The sequence below is a fragment of the Rhineura floridana genome, chromosome 5, assembly GCF_030035675.1.
Source record: "Rhineura floridana isolate rRhiFlo1 chromosome 5, rRhiFlo1.hap2, whole genome shotgun sequence".
Classification (NCBI taxonomy): Eukaryota; Metazoa; Chordata; class Lepidosauria; order Squamata; family Rhineuridae; genus Rhineura; species Rhineura floridana.
The window spans coordinates 55,155,447-55,171,676 of NC_084484.1; the positions used below are offsets into that span (position 1 = coordinate 55,155,447).

General features: G+C 39.1%; 1 protein-coding gene across 3 annotated transcripts in view; it reads right to left on the reverse strand.

Annotated features, from left to right (window-relative positions):
• NCK2 (NCK adaptor protein 2) overlaps positions 1 to 16,230 on the reverse strand; it is a 107,475-nt gene that overhangs the window by 59,136 nt on the left and 32,109 nt on the right. For all 3 annotated transcript variants that reach the window (XM_061626777.1, XM_061626778.1, XM_061626780.1), the window contains exon 2: positions 691 to 758. The gene's annotated coding sequence lies outside the window, so the exon portion shown is untranslated. The remainder of the gene's footprint in view (positions 1 to 690; positions 759 to 16,230) is intronic.

The window sequence follows — 16,230 nt, forward strand, 5'->3', positions numbered from 1 at the left end:
GCAATAAAAGCAAACTTTAAATACTGATTCTAAAGGCGCTTAGATCACCAGTTGATAAGACAAATATGTATTTTTTTTAAAGTGCTCTTTTGGTGTTTTGGCCAGATGTATTTTGACATCCTGTCTTCCTCAGTGGCCAAGTGCATAAAATCCAAGCTTTTGAATAAAAAATCCTTTCAAACTGGAAGCAATACATATCACAGACAAATGTAGGATGCCACAAATCACCTTTACAGTGCAATTCCAGTGAATAATGAATAAATCTTATAAAGATTTATTCTTGCTTCAAGAAGTGCGCAAGAAAGTTCTTTGATCCCTTATCCTTTCCAGCAGTGTTTAATAGGATGCATAGGTTCTATAAGAGCTTCTGTCTTATGCACCTCAGCTGATTACATCTGTCCCTGTCTCCACCTGCTAAAGCAACTAGCACTGCTTCTTTAAGAAATACTGTTCCTTAAGAAATACAGGACATTAAGGACCCCCCTGGTACCTTGGAATGAGTAGACTAAAGAAGGGCTCTTCCATATTTAAGAGTGACGTGAGTTACATGAGATCCAAAACCTTCTGGAAGTGCCAGTACGGTTGTAGTGACAAAAGCACAGAAGAACTGGAGGCAAAATGCAATTAGCTCAGTAATTATCAGAGGGAAATAAAAACATTCTCAGGTTAAATGAAATCCATATAAGTTACCTTTGGCACAATTCAGGATCCAGACACTGAAAGTTAAGTCTCTTGAGCAAAGATAGCCTTGCAAGATTCTGAAAATAAACAAAAATACACTTTGAATTAAAACCCAAAAGATGACTAACAGTTTTGATAATGCTACTTTACTCAGCAGATGTGTTAATCTTAATATAAACCAGAATGTAGGCACAATTTTCATTTTCACAAGGATTATACAGAAGGAAAGTTAGTTAGGGGACTATAGTCAGTTTAACTCATTCAAACGTGAATGTTCAGTGATCAGTCTTTGAATACACATGCTTTAAACAAAAACAAATCTGAAATACTTAAGACTAAACTAGATATGTCTACTCAAAGCAAGCCCCTGTTAACTACACTGGCACTTACTCCCAGGTAATGACATTTGCTCACATTCATCCTTTATAATCCTGAAGTTTCTCTATCCCCTTTTCACTACACTTGAGAGAACAGGGGTTAATGCCTTTCCAGTTACAGACTGGATAAATGGCTTCAGACTCAAGTAAGTTCAAAACCCATCAATACCACAGACATTTGGATGGTATCCAAAGATGGCTTTGCCATAATGGAAAACACTTCTACTTGCACCCCTGTTTTTTTTCTGAGCCCTCCACCCACTCACCCCCCCCCAAAAAAAACCCTATTCATGAGAGTTGTGGTGCTCTGGAACACAATGCCACATGGTGTGGAGGGTTGCAGTACACAAAAAAGTAAAATAAAATCAGGTGCCCATCTACTGATTTCTTATTCACCACGAGGTTCTAGGGCAGGTTACAGCAGTGTAAAAAAAATAAATTATAAAATCAGTTAAAAGAAATTAGTCAAGAGAATAGGATACAGGGCTGTGGAGTCGGAGTCGTGGAGTCGGAAGCAATTTTGGGTGGAGTTGGAGTCGGTAGAAATGTACCGTCCTTGACTTCAAAATAAAAACTTTCATAGGAATTTAGGAAAGTTTTCTTGTTCAGAAATTTTAATCAAATAAATATATTTTATGTTCTATCAATCTAGCCTGATGATTCACATGGTGGTGATGAAATGCCTAGTGCTACCATTTTACTACAGTAAATTTGTTATTACTAGTTAATATACATTTGCCATTAATGAAGGAGTCGGAGTCGGACAGTAGAAAAACAGAGGAGTCAGAGTCGAAGGTTTGGCGTACCGACTCCACAGCCTTGATAGGATATGTCCTAAAAACACCTATCTCAGATGTCAAAGGCCAGGGTAAAGAGGTATGTCTTCAAACGGATGACAAAAGCTATACAATGAAAGTGCCAGATGCACCTCTGTGGGGTGGGAATTTCATAGCTAAGGACTGTTAGAGAGAATGCCATCTCCCAGGCTGCCCCCGCCCCCAACATCTAAGAGGAGTGAAATTACCAAGAGGGCCCTCTCTGCAAATCTCAAGATCTGTAGAGAAGGTGATGGTCTTTCAGATATTTGAGATAGTGATTAAAGTTTTAGCTGAAAAATACCTAGGAATCCATTACTGGTTGCAATTCTGAATGCTTTTCCTAAAACAGCGAAAATTTTATTTATTTATTTATTTTATTTATATCCTGCCCTTCCTCTCAGAAGGAGCCTAGGGAGGCAAACAAACACTAAAAACATGGTAAAACATCTGAAAAGACTTTAAAATATATTAAAACAAAACATCTTTATAAACATCTTAAAAAGCAATTCAACACAGACAAAGACTGGGATAAGGTCTCTACTTAAAGGGCTTGTTGAAAGAGGAACCTTTTCAGTAGACACCAAAAAGATAACAGAGATGGTGCCTGTCTTACTAGTTAAGGGGAGGGAATTCCAAAGGGTAGGTGCCACAACACTAAAGGTCCGCTTCCTATGTTGTGCAGAACGGACCTCCTCATAAGATGGTACCTGCAGGGGCCCTCACCTGCAGAGCGCAGTGATCGACTGGGCATATGAGAGGTAAGACAATCTTCCAAGTATCATGGTTCCAAGCTGCAATGGGCTTTGTACACCAAAACCAGTATCTTGAACTTGGCCCAGTGGCTAATTGGCAGCCAGTGCAATTCTTTCACCGGGGGGTGACATGTAGATGATACCATGCCCAACTGAGTAGTCATGCCACTGCAGTTTGCACCAGCTTAAGCTTCCCAAAAAACCTCAAGGGCAGCCCCACACAGAGCGCATTACAGTAATCCAGCCTGGAGGTTACCAGTGCATGGACAATAGTGGTCAGGCTATCCCAGTCCAGAAATGGCCGCAGCTGTCTTGCTAGCCAAAGCTGGTAAAAGGCACTCCTAGCCACTGAGGTCACCTGGACCTCTAGCAACAAAGACGAATCCAGGAGCACTCCCAGACTATGAACCTGCTCTTTCAGAAGGAGTACAACCACAACCAAAGCAGGCAACTGACCAATTGCAAGGAACCATCAACCTATAGCACCTCCATCTTCCTAGGATTTAGACTCAGTTTATTGGCCCTCATCCAGCCCACCACCAAGTCCAGGCACCAGTCCAGGGCTTGCACGGCCTCTCCCGATTCAGATGTTACAGAGAAATAGGTATCATGATCGTACGGCTGACACCTCCCCTCCAAATTTCGGGATGACCGCTCCCAAGTGCTTCATACAGGTGTTAAACAGCAATGAGGAAAAGATGGTACCCTTCGGCACCCCACAACACAACTACCAGGGGCTTGAAAGACAATCACCCAATGTTATTCTCTGAAAATGATCGTGGAGATAGGATTGGAACCACTATTGAACAGTGCCTCCGATACCCATCTCACCAAGTCAACTCAGAAGGCCAATAATATCAAAAGTTGCCAAGAGATCAACAGTCACATTTCCCCTGTCCTTCTCCCTATACAGATCATTCATCAGGGCGACCAAGGCCGATTCAGTCCCATAATCAGGCCTGAACCCAGAATGGAATGGGTCAAGATAATCTGTTTCATCCAAGAGTACTTGCAATTACTGCACCTCAACCCTCTCAATCACCTTCCCTAAAAAGGAGGTATTTGTGACCAGGCGGTAATTGTCACAAACCAATGAGTTCAGGGTGGGCTTTTTCAGGGGCAGTCAGATTACCACCTCTCTCAGGGTGGCTGGGACCACTTCCTTCTGCAAAGGCACATTGATCATATCCTAGATCCACTCAGTCATACCCCCTCTGCAAGTTTGAATAAGCCAAGGACAAGGGTCAGGAGGACATGTTGCTGGTCGCATTGCCACAAGCACCTTGTCCATGTCATAACAAAGAGCCACAGTTATCTTCCTCCACTCCCAGGTCAATCTTCAGGAAGTACAATCAAGAAAAAATACTATAATGGTCTCATTATTATTGTTATGGGGCCATTAGTAAATATATCACACACATGCACAGATATAGATAGCTTGGCAAAATGCCCTCTCAAAGAAGTTCAAAGAAAATCATAAAGCAATCTAAAAAGACAAAAATACAAATCACAACATAAAAACATTTCACTTCACAGCAGCAGTAGCAGTTAAAATTGCACCTTAAGGAATATAGTCTAACACCAATAATTAAATATAGATTTGTCCTATCAAGTTGTATTTAATTATCCAAGGCAACATATACAAGAAAAAGTTGCATTGATATATATTTTTATATATACGTTTGTTCACAAGAAGAGGCACATGTATATTTCTTCATGCCTCTTAAAATGAGCAAAGTACAGCGCAATTCTATACATGTTTACCCAAAGGAAAGCCACACTGAGTTCAATAGGACTTACTTACAGGTGAATATAAGATTGCAGCCATAGTTTTCCTTTAATATCTTTTTTTAAGTATGCAGGCAATTAAGGAAACATCTTTTTGTAACAGTTGATGATCTCAAATTTTAAATATTTATATCATTTTCATTTTTCAATATATGGTTGTCTAAATTGCTTTGATATTTTATGATAAAGCACAATGCAATATTTTTATAAATAAAAATAAAAATCATTATAAATATAAATGTTCAGGCAACTCCTCGAAATACATACCAAAAAAATGTCATTAAAAAACTGATTCTCAATGTTGACAACAGGTAAACACTAACACAATAATTTCCAATATTTAGCTGAAGGCAAACTAGAACTGACAAAATCTGCTGTAACTTGATAGAGCACTTACAGAAAATTATTAGTTGTGGCTAAGACTGTTGCAGCTGGGAACTGGAAGTTATTCAATGCTGTTTTTACCAGGGCTGTGGAGTCAGAGTCGTGGAGTCGGAAGCAATTTTGGGTGGAGTCAGAGTTGGTAGAAATGTACCGACTCTGACTCCTTCATAAATGGCAAATGTATATTAACTAGTAATAATACATTTACTGTAGTAAAATGGTAGCACAAGGCATTTCATCACCACCACGTGAATCCAGAGCTTGGAAAAGTTACTTTTTTGAACTACAACTCCCATCAGCCCCAGGGATTGGGCTCGTGGGAGTTGTAGTTCAAAAAAGTAACTTTTCCAAGCTCTGGATTCACGTGGTGCTGATGAAATGCTTTGTGCTACCATTTTACTACAGTAAATGTGTTATTACTAGTTAATATACATTTGCCATTTATGAAAGAGTCGGAGTCGGACAGTAGAAAAATAGAGGAGTTGGAGTCGAAGGTCTGCGTACCGACTCCACAGCCTGGTTTTTACAAAGTGTTTCAAACAGTTTATCGAAATAACTAATGGATCAAGTAATAACTTATATCTTGCAAATTCATATATAACATTGAAGACTTCATGCCAAAAATCTATCGGTAGGTATTCCTATTAGAATCATTTACAATCAGTGTTGACAAGATTATCTCAGACTATAAATAAAATTTCTTTGAATAATGTGACACACTTTGTCCTGCTGATGTTAAAGGAAAAATTCCTGATCCTGCCATTCTGACAAGGAAAGCAGATTTCATTTTGCCTCTTAAGTAAATGGCTCTCTTAAGTGACATCAAAGCCAGACTAAGCTGTTCAAACACCACTTCACTTTAACAAATAATAAGTAATGAGCAAGAACCATTTGCTGGATGGCCCTTTAAACCAACCAAAAGCAAGTTATTCAAGGGGGGGGAGATGATTTCCCTAAGTTGTTTCATGCTGCCAGCTTCATTTGATTGTGTTTGCAAATGAACAACTAATGCCAAGAATTACACACACCCCATCTGCTCACCAAGGAGAAATATGGGTTCACAATTATAAGGCGTACAGATGTGTGCAGCCCTTTTCCTTCTGTGTTTTGACTTCCTACATAAGCAACAATGCAATGGCTTCTGGAAGTCGATCAATGAACTAGATCAGTGTTTGTGATCTAGAGGATAATATATAGGATGCTATAGGAAGAAGTGAATGCAAAAAATCCAAGGAGAAACGAAATAAACTGGCAGCATGGGAAAAAGGTCTAAGCTGAGCATGAAGGGAAAACAGAAGAAATTACAGGAGATGGGTAAAAATACTGTGAGGGTCATGTGGAGATGGGACAGGAAAAATATACATGAAAATGACTTCTCCAATTGGATTCCCTTGAGGAAAGATGAGCTATGGAAACCTTTGCCACAAGGAAAATACTGTAGGAATTTCCAAATACGGATTATATATAAATAGGAAGTGATGTCAGTAATTGCCACCTGATTATGCCAAATGCCTCCATCTACTACCAATCTATGATTGGCTCTTCCCCAGACCACACTTTTGTGACTGGTGGACTTCAGTAATTTTTAGCTGTCTCAAGTAGGCCCTGAGGGGGAAAAGCTTGAGAACCCATGCAATAGACATATTTATGATCAAACATAGTAAAACAACTGTAAAAAGGATTAAAGAAATTGGAATGTATGTTAAAGTTCTTTCAGTATTTAGAGATGCTATAAAAATACACATATAACGAAACACTAATAAATCTGAAAGGAAGCATTTGCTCTGAAGAATAAACATTGTTGTGATAATGTTAAAGTTGAACATTATAGGCACCTTTTAGCATTTTGGCTATTATTTCAAACATACTAATTTATGTGACAAAATGTATTCAAAGGGCAGAAGACAATTAAACCAATGCCAGACCTTGCATAAAACAAACAAGAGGGAGACGTGTAATCAAAAAATAAGCGGTCTTCCAAGAGAGAGGACCATATAAAAATGTAAATATACTGCCTTCAAATCAATTCCGACTTTAGGCGACCCTATGAATAGGCTTTTCATGAGGCTGAGAGGCAGTGACTGGCCCAAGGTCACCCAGTGAGCTTCATGGCTATGTGGGGATTCGAACCCTGGTCTTCCAGGTCGTAGTCCAACACCTTAACCACTATGGTTGCCCCCTATACAGCATTGGAAGTGTGCATGGGGTTTAATGTCAAGTTTTTCAGTTCCTATGTAAGTCTACTCAGTAGTGAGCCTCCTTGTTCAGTGGAAATTACTCCTAAGTAAATGTATATAGGGATCACAGCTTGTATATCATGCAGGACATCTACAGAGACATTACAGATTAATAAAAAGGAAAAGCCCTTTGTCCCCCATTATTTATAGATCTTTGGGTTAAGGCAAAAATCAACCTGCAAAAAGCTTGAATAGATACAGTATTGGCTTAGCAAATATTAGCATGATTAAAAAACAGGAGTTTATCATAAAGGGTATTAAGCAAATTTAACAGCATTGTTCTGTATGCTAACGCTGTCAACAATAGTTTATCATACCCTAAAAATAAACACACCACAGTCCAAAATCCAGCATCAACATGGACTGTGGCTTCATTAAAAAGCTTAGCTTTCTCACTGGACTTCCCAAGTTCCTTCCTTTTCAAGTTTTGCTATATTGCATTTTGTTTGTTTTATTTTAAATTTGTGTCAAAGACTGACAACTGAAATTATAAATTGCTAGACAATATTCTGTCACAGATTTCCTACAGCACCTGTCTCATCTGTCTATCTAATGGCATCTTAAAAGCCATTTGAATATAATATTCAAGCACAAATCCAATCATGTCATTTGTATTTTAAAACTTGAAGACAGAGTCCTGCAGGATTATATGTGGAAATCATTCTAAAACATAGCTTCATAAATAGTTCCAACTCTGACACCAGAGTGCAAACCCTAAATTCCATCCTCGTCTGCTCTCAATGTGGGAAGAAATTAACTTATTTTGTTCAACCAAGAACAAGACTGGTGACTGCTTGGTTCTGTCTTTGGTCCAAGCTCCATTAGTATGAGGTAAAAATCTGTCTCACATGACTAATTATAATTTTAAAATGCATATGTATACAAAAGAGAAGCACAATCCTAACCATACCTATTTATAAGTCCTGCTGGGGCTTACTCCCAGGTTAAATGACTTTAGAACTGCACTATAAATAAAATCTATTAGCTGTAATCAAAACAATGGTTATTAAATCTACTTGAAAATGAAATGGACTGCTTTCAAGTCGATTCCAACTTATGGCAATCCTATGAATAGGGTTTTCATGGTAAGTGGTATTCAGAGGTGGTTTACCATTGCCTTCCTCTGAGGCTGAGAGACAGTGACTGGCCCAAGGTCACCCAGTGAGCTTCATGGCTGTGTGGGGATTCGAACCCTGGTCTCCCAGGTCGCAGTCCAACACTCTAACCACTACATCACACTTGCTCTCACTAAATTTACTTACAAAACAGAAAACACTTCTTAGGTTATACAGTACAGTAGGCAACATGGTGCCCTCCATACACTGTGGACTGCTGCACCCAGTCCCAGCCACCATGGCTAATAGCCAGAGAAGATGGTTGTCCTGGAGGGCTCCACCACATTTATATCCTCTTGTGCCAAGGATAATTCTCTGGGGGACAGATGGATCCTTGCAGTGGGTGATTTGTTCATTAGGAACATAGACAGTGGATTTGTGATGGGTGTGCAGACCACAAGGTGATTTGCCTGCCTGGCACAAATGTTGCAGATGTCACCTGTCATTTAGATAGCTTGGTAAATAGTGCTGGGGAGGAGTCAGTGGTCATGGTGCATGCTGGCACCAATGACATGGGGAAATGCAGCCATGAGGTCCTAGAAGCAAAATGTATAGATTGTTAGGTAAGATGCTGAAAGCCAGGACCTCCAAGGTGGCTTTCTCTGAAATGCTACTGGTTCCAAGTGCAAGGCAGCCAGCCAGGCACAGGTTTGTAGTCTCAATGTGTGGATGAGATACTGGTGTGGGGAGGAGGGGTTTGGATTTGTTAGGCGCTGGTGAACATTTTGGGACATCCCTGTACAAAAGGGATGGGCTTCACTTGAAAAAGAATGGAACCAGACTGCTGGTGCTCAAAAGCAAAAAGGTGGCAGAACATCACTGAGGAGGGGAAAACAACAGGAGCCAAGGAGGGTCCGGTTCAGAATAAATCTCCCCCTGGGATAAACACACAGCAAATGATGAAAATTTAAATGGGGTAGGGCTAGAATAAGGCATTACGAGTGCTAGGGGCACAGGATAACAATTTAGAAAGGCAAAATTACCACAGGTCAAGCAAAAGTGGCAAAGACACTTAAAATGAGACACTGTATACAAGTGTTTATACGTTAATACTAGAAGCCTCCGAACCAATATGGGAGAACTGGAATGCTTGGTCTTAGAGGACAGCATTGATACAGTGAGGGTAACAGAAACCTGGTGGAATGGAGAAAAACAGTAGGACACGGTTATCCCTGGATAGAAATATCAAGGACAAGGAAGGATGTATTGGAGATTATGTTGCTCTATACATGAAAGAGGGCACTGAATCCATCGAGTTGCAAAAGAGGCAGACTCCTCCACAGAATTCTTGTGGGTGGTGATACTGCACCCCAAAAGTAACTTAGTACTGGGGACATTCTATCATCCCCCTGATCAAAATGCTCAATGAGCATTTCAAATGAAAAAGGAAATCGAGGAAACATCCAAACTAGGAAATGTTGAAGTAATGGGTGACTTCAGCACCACATATGTATTCCAGTCATGACAAAGAAGCAAACTTTCTAGATACCCTAAATGGCTGTGCCCTAGAACAATTGGTCATGGAACTGACCAGTGGGATTGCAACTCTGGGCTCAATTTAAAGTGGCAACCAGGCCCTGATGCAAGATGTAAGTGTAGTTGAACCGACTGGCAACAGTGACCATAGTGCTATTAAATTAAACATAAATGTAAATGGCCAACTGACAAAAAAATCCAACATGGTCACATTTGACTTCAGAAAAGGAAACTTCCCCAACATGAAGGGATTAGTAAAAAGAAAGACAAAGTCCAGAGGATCAAATCACTCCAAAATGCTTGGGAGTTGTTTAAAAACACAGTAATAGCTCAACTGGAGTGTATATCGCAGATCAGGAAAGGTACCACCAGGGCTAAAAGAATGCTGGCATGCAGAGTCAAAAAAGCTATTACAGGCAAGAAGGCTTCCTTCAAAAAACTGAAGTCTTGTTGTCCAAATGAGGAAAATAAAAAGGAATACAACTCTGGCAAAAGAAATATAAGAAGACAATAAGGGATGTTAAAGAAGAATTTGAGGAGCACATTGCAAAGAACATAAAAACCAACAACAAAAAATTCTTTAAATACATTCAAAGCAGGAGACTGTCTAGGAGACAATTAGACCCTTAGATGATAAAGGAGTCAAGGTGTACTAAAGTAGGATAAGGAGATTGCAGAGAAGCTAAGTAAATTTTTTGCATCTGTCTTCACAGTAGAGGACATAGGGCAGATCACTGAACCTGAACTAACATTTGCAGGAAGGGAGTCTGAGAAACTGAGGCAAATAGTGCTGACGAGAGATTAAGTTCTAGGCTTAATAGACAAAATAAAAACTGACAAATTGCCAGGCCTGGATGGCATCCACCCGAGAATTCTCAAAGAATTCAAATGTGAAACTGCTGATCATCTAACAAAAATATGTAACTTATTTCTCAGATCTGCCTCTATACCTAAAGGCTGGAAAGCTACTAATGTGATGCCGATCTTTAAAAAGGGATCGGGGGGGGGATCCTGGAAATTACAGGCTGGTTAGCTTAACAGGAAAACTATCCATGGAAAACTGGTAGAAAGTATTACTAAAGACAAATTAACCAAGCATATAGTAGAACAAGCCTTGCTGAAGCAGAGCCAGCATATCTTCTGCAAGGGAAAGTCCTGTCTCAGTAACCTATTAGAATTCTTTGAGTGTCTCAACAAGTACATAGAGGTGGTCCAGTGAACATGGTGTACTTAGATTTTGGTAAAGCTTTCTGAAAGACTCCTGAGTAAGCTTAGCAGTCATGGAGTAAGAGGAGAGGTCCTTGTGTGGATAAACAATTGGTTAAGTAGCAGGAAGCAGAGAGTAGGAATAAATGTACAGTTCTCCCAATGGAGGGATGTAGAAAGTGGAGTCCCCCAAGGATAGGTATTGGGGCCTGTGCTTTTTAACTTGTTCATAAAGTAGTCAGGGGTGAGCAGTGAGGTGCTCAAGTTTGCTGATGATACTACATTGTTCAGGGTTGTTAAAAGAAAAAGGGATTACGAAGAGCTCCAAAAGGAACTCTCCAAACTGAGTGGATGGGCGGTAAACTGGCAAATGCAATTCAGTGTAAACAAGTGTAAAGTTATGAATACTTGAACAAAAAAAAATCTTAATTTCACATACACGCTAATGGGGTCTGAACTGGAGGTGACTAACCAGGAATGAGACCAGTGGTCACTGTGGATAGCTCGATGAAGATGGCAACCCTGTGTGTGGCAGCTGTGAAAATGGGAAATTCCATGCCAGGGATCATTAGGAAAGATATTGAAAATAAAAATGCCAATATTATAATGCCATTGTATAAATCTATGGTACAACTGCATCTGGAATACTGTGTAGTTCTGGTCACCTCACCTCAAGAGATATTGTAGAGTTGGAAAAGGTTCAGAAAAGGGCAACCAGAACAATCAAGGGGATCAAGGGAATGAGGAAAGGTTGCAACATTTGGGGCTTTTTAGTTTAGAGAAAAGGCAAGTCAGAGGCTACATGATAGAAGGGTATAAAATTATGCATGGGATGGAGAAAGTGTACAGAAAAAACGTTTTTCTCCCTCTCTCATAACACTAGAATTTGTGGACATTCAATGAAGCTGAAAGTTGGAAGATTCAGGACAGACAAAAGAAAATACTTCTTCACACAGTGCATACTTAAAACTATGGAATTTGCTCCCACAAGAGGCAGTGATGGCCATCAACTTGGAAGGCTTTAAAAGAGGATTAGACAAATTCATAGACAATAAGGCTATCAACGGCTACTAGCCATGATGGGTATGCTCTGCCACCATATTCAGATGTAGTATACTTCTGAAAACCAGTTGCTGAAAGCTGGAGTAGAGTGTACTCTTGCTCTCAGATCCTGCTTGCAGACTTCCTATGGGCATCTGGTTGGATGCTTAACTAGACAGGCCACTTGCCTGATCCAGCAGGCTCTCCTTATGTTTTTATGACTACTCTTGCTCCATATCTTACTTTCAACATCCATCATGTCTATCCTTCCTTATTCACACATAGTCCTCCAAATATTTTGCAATTTCAGCAAACTTCCAAATATCCATTTGGATGCCACAGCTTTCCAATATTTAATAGACATGACAGCATCTACTAATTTTAAAAGATTCCACATCAAGTCATTAATGCTCTTGATTGGGCAGTCTATTCAAGCATATATTTCTAATATTAATGGGACTGATGGGGATGTTGTAGTACTACATACAAAACCTCTTATAAAGAAAACATTCCTACCAAATATATAAATTCTGCCTTTAGTTGAAAATTAAATGTAGCATTCATGCTGGTGGTCCTTTTGTGCATTGTTTTATGTGGCATCAAATAAAATAAAATTTTATAAGGCTTTTCTTCTGCAGTAATATCAAAGGGATAATGCTAGTCCCTTTGTAAAGATTTTCTACCAATTTCTGTGAGGGATATACCTGTCCCTCTCATTTTAAAGCTATATTGCTTCACTTAACTTTTTATTAGGGAGTACACTTTAATAAAATTACATGTCCAGAATTCATTTAGTTAACAAGCTCATGATATTTAATTTTCAAATATCACATAGAGCCAAAGTGCTTCTGATGCTCAATTAAGAGTCTAGTCTACAAAAGCAATGTTATAATCTAGATTGCTCATGTGAAAATCCTTCCACAGAAACAATACTGAGACAAATTTAAGTTAGCTAGTTAAGGACACCTCTTAAAACCTTTTCAGAAAGCTTATTTCTATTTCCTTGCTCTTTCTCTCGACAGTCACTACTTTGTCAGATGAAATGAGTCTTGAAATACAAAACCATGCTCAGCTTTTATTGACACAATTGCCTATAGAAAGCTTTAAACCCTAAAGATCATTAAAACAGGTGGGAAATGACAATAACAAATTCATTTGTTATCCAGAGTACATCAAGTCATTAAGGAAAGAATTGTTTCAGCAACAATCAAACCTGCCTAACCATCAAGACACATATTGAGTCAAGATCCACAAAATTTCCAAGTGCTTCACTTTAAAGTCATAGTTACTGCGCAGTTCCACCATTTCTGAGAAACATAGCTCCTAGCAACTAAAGACTCAGACAGGAGATTCCTAAAAATATAGAAGAACATGCTAACGGGAATCTTTGGGCTTCAGTTGAAGCAGCAACAAAACAGCAAATTTAAATAATGCACAAGCAAGGCCAATAATAAATTGATACCAATCCATACAATAATAAAAACCAGTAATTTGTTACAGAGACTTGTTCATAGCAAGACTTGGAAGCTTCAGGGAATGTCACCTAGAGAAGCCCTCATATATTTAGTCATCCACCTGAATCCATAGTAAGCCTGTTGGAGGGGGGAGGGGGGAGAACAGGCCATGGAAACAGGGTCTGTCTCCAGACATGACCAACATAGTAGACTGCCTTCTTTACATGCTGCTCAGGGACAGTTCATGTTGGTGGAATTCTTTCCGTAATTCCTCTTTGCAAGCAACTTCTTTCTGGCCTTGACCACATCAAGGCAAGTGCTTGATCAGTGGTAGGGCAGTACGACAAACCTCTCAATGGTATACATAGTTTCTTTTGGGATGTTATATTGTACATATTCCACTCCTGGCATAACATCAGTAAGTTCCAGCATCTGAATGATGGCAGATCCATTAATGAGTGGGTGATTCACACCCTGACTCTGAGAAGTCTTCTATGCATTTCATCAAGTCGCTTTTTGGCATCTAAGTGCAATCTTCCGCCATCAGACAGTGAAGGAGGGAATACCTTACTTTCGTGGTTGAAGAAATCATCAAGATACCTATCCTGTGTTTGGCAGTCAATAGTCATGAAAAGAGCTCTACATCATTTTTTTCCATCAATGTCAGGCATCTTTCCTTCTTTCTTTCTTGTTGTTCTGGTGGTTTAGCTACAAAATAATGTTAGATTGTTGTGACTTATAACATGGTCTACTGGTTTGGTTATTTCTGTCAGCGGTTCTTTGATCAGTGCATTGAATTGGTTATGGACACTTTTCTCCAAATTTAAATGTGTCCACAGCAGAAGGGTTTGCAATTTTCTTTGAACAAATGACTAGCAAGTTCCTGTTCTCTTCTTCAAAGGGATTGCTAAGTTCCACAATGAACAACCATCTTTTGACAAATGCTGTCTGTACATTAGGCATTTGACAATAATGATGCAATTCCAATAGTTTCCCTTTGCTGATGGACTTCCTTACGTTCTTTTATCATTCTCGTAACTCTGGTTTTGCCGCTTCCAATTAAATATTGTTATGGCTAATTCAATTCAAACAGAGCTTAAGAGCTTTCAGAATAACCACTGTGAATTATTAGCTAGAATGTTGGACTTAACATCTGGGACACCCAAATTAAAACCTCTGCTCAGCCATGAAGCTCACATTATGACCTTGGATCAGTCTCACACAAGTCTATCCTACTGTTGTGATGATAGTCAAGACTTCTCCCCTATTAGTTTATTGGATGAAAGGCAGGAGACAAATCTTATAAATAAAATATAATACTGTGAACCACGTGGCTACATTAATAGCTTTGTAATAAGATCCTTCCCCCCCAAATAAAAATGCTAAAATACTTGCATAACAGCCTCTTTAAATTCTGAAGAATTTAAAATTGTCTCAAAAATTACTGTTTGAAAATATTTTAAAAATGGTTAGGATCCAAAGAACCATGCAATATTTTAAAAAAGGTATTTTAATCCTTCACTGGCATAAATATATTTAAATATGTATGTCCCAATTTTAATTTACAATCCTTCTTTAAAATGAAGTACAAAATAAAAGACAGTGGGGAAAATAGACTGGTATTATGGTTTTAAGGGATAACCTCTTTTCACCAGTTCCACTTCTGGAAAGTCAAGTCAGTAAGAAAGCCTTCATCCACCACTACTATGCATTCCTGCATAGCAATTCTGACCCCACACTCCAATGAATACTTAAGCAGACCTCTTAATCTCAAACCTGCCACATCCTCCCACAGTAAAATAAAAGATTATATAAAAAGGCAAATTGTTTTGAATAAAAAGCAGTTTATAAATCATCACCTGAATCTAAAGAGACAGCAACCTTCTGAAATTAATTAAAACATTATGGGATGAAATCTTACCTGATTTTAAGAGTCAATATGCATGTTAGGCATTTTATCTTCTTAGCATTCCTTTATACTTTTTGCTTTTATTTTGGGCATTTTGCTGTAGTATGTGATGATACCAAATTCCTAACAAGCAGAACTGTAGCCTAGGGGCCTAGCACATATGAATGAACACTGAAGGTCAGATACTAAATTCTGTCTCTAACCAACCAACTGCCCCTATTCAATAACCCCTGACACTAGTGTATCCTGTTAGGCAGTACAGTTGCTTCTGAAAACAGCAGTCCTATATCTCCTACTCCCCCAGTAATGTTTAGTAACCCAACAACACACATGACACAAAGTACATGTGTTAAAATGGCTGCCACTTGCAAGGGAGGGAAAGTTTGCAAAAATACAGGAATATCCCACATTAATGTACGCAATGGGTCCAGAGCGAGTACGTAAACCGAAAATGTACTTAAAGTGAAGCACTACCTTTTTCACTTATCTATGCATATACTGCACTGCAATCGTCATATATGGGCATAACTGATGTAAATAACGCATTTATAACTAAAATAAACACACTAGGCCTTATTTTAAGAAAAAGTTTGTAGTTGGAAACTGATTGGGTGGTGGTGTCATGCCGTTAAGTGTCCGTTCTTGCAGGAGCGTACGTAAACAGGGAAATGTTGCTACTGTAAATATGTCCATACTCGCGAGTGTTGTAAAGCAAAGGTCCATATAGCGGGGTATTCCTGTACATGGTTGTGTTGGTTTAACTAGGCAATTCATCATTCTGGTATACAGCCATGAGAGTGGCTGTATACTATAGCCAACATGGATTTTTCACGTTATGCAGTGTTAAATTGAAAATAGCCCCACATGCCATTCTGATGCTTCCCATAAGCTCATTTCAAAACAAAACCTTACAAAGCTTATAGACCTAAACTCAGAAATGCTTGCTTAACAACAGTGTAAGTTTTCATGGCATACACACAACAATCAGAGAG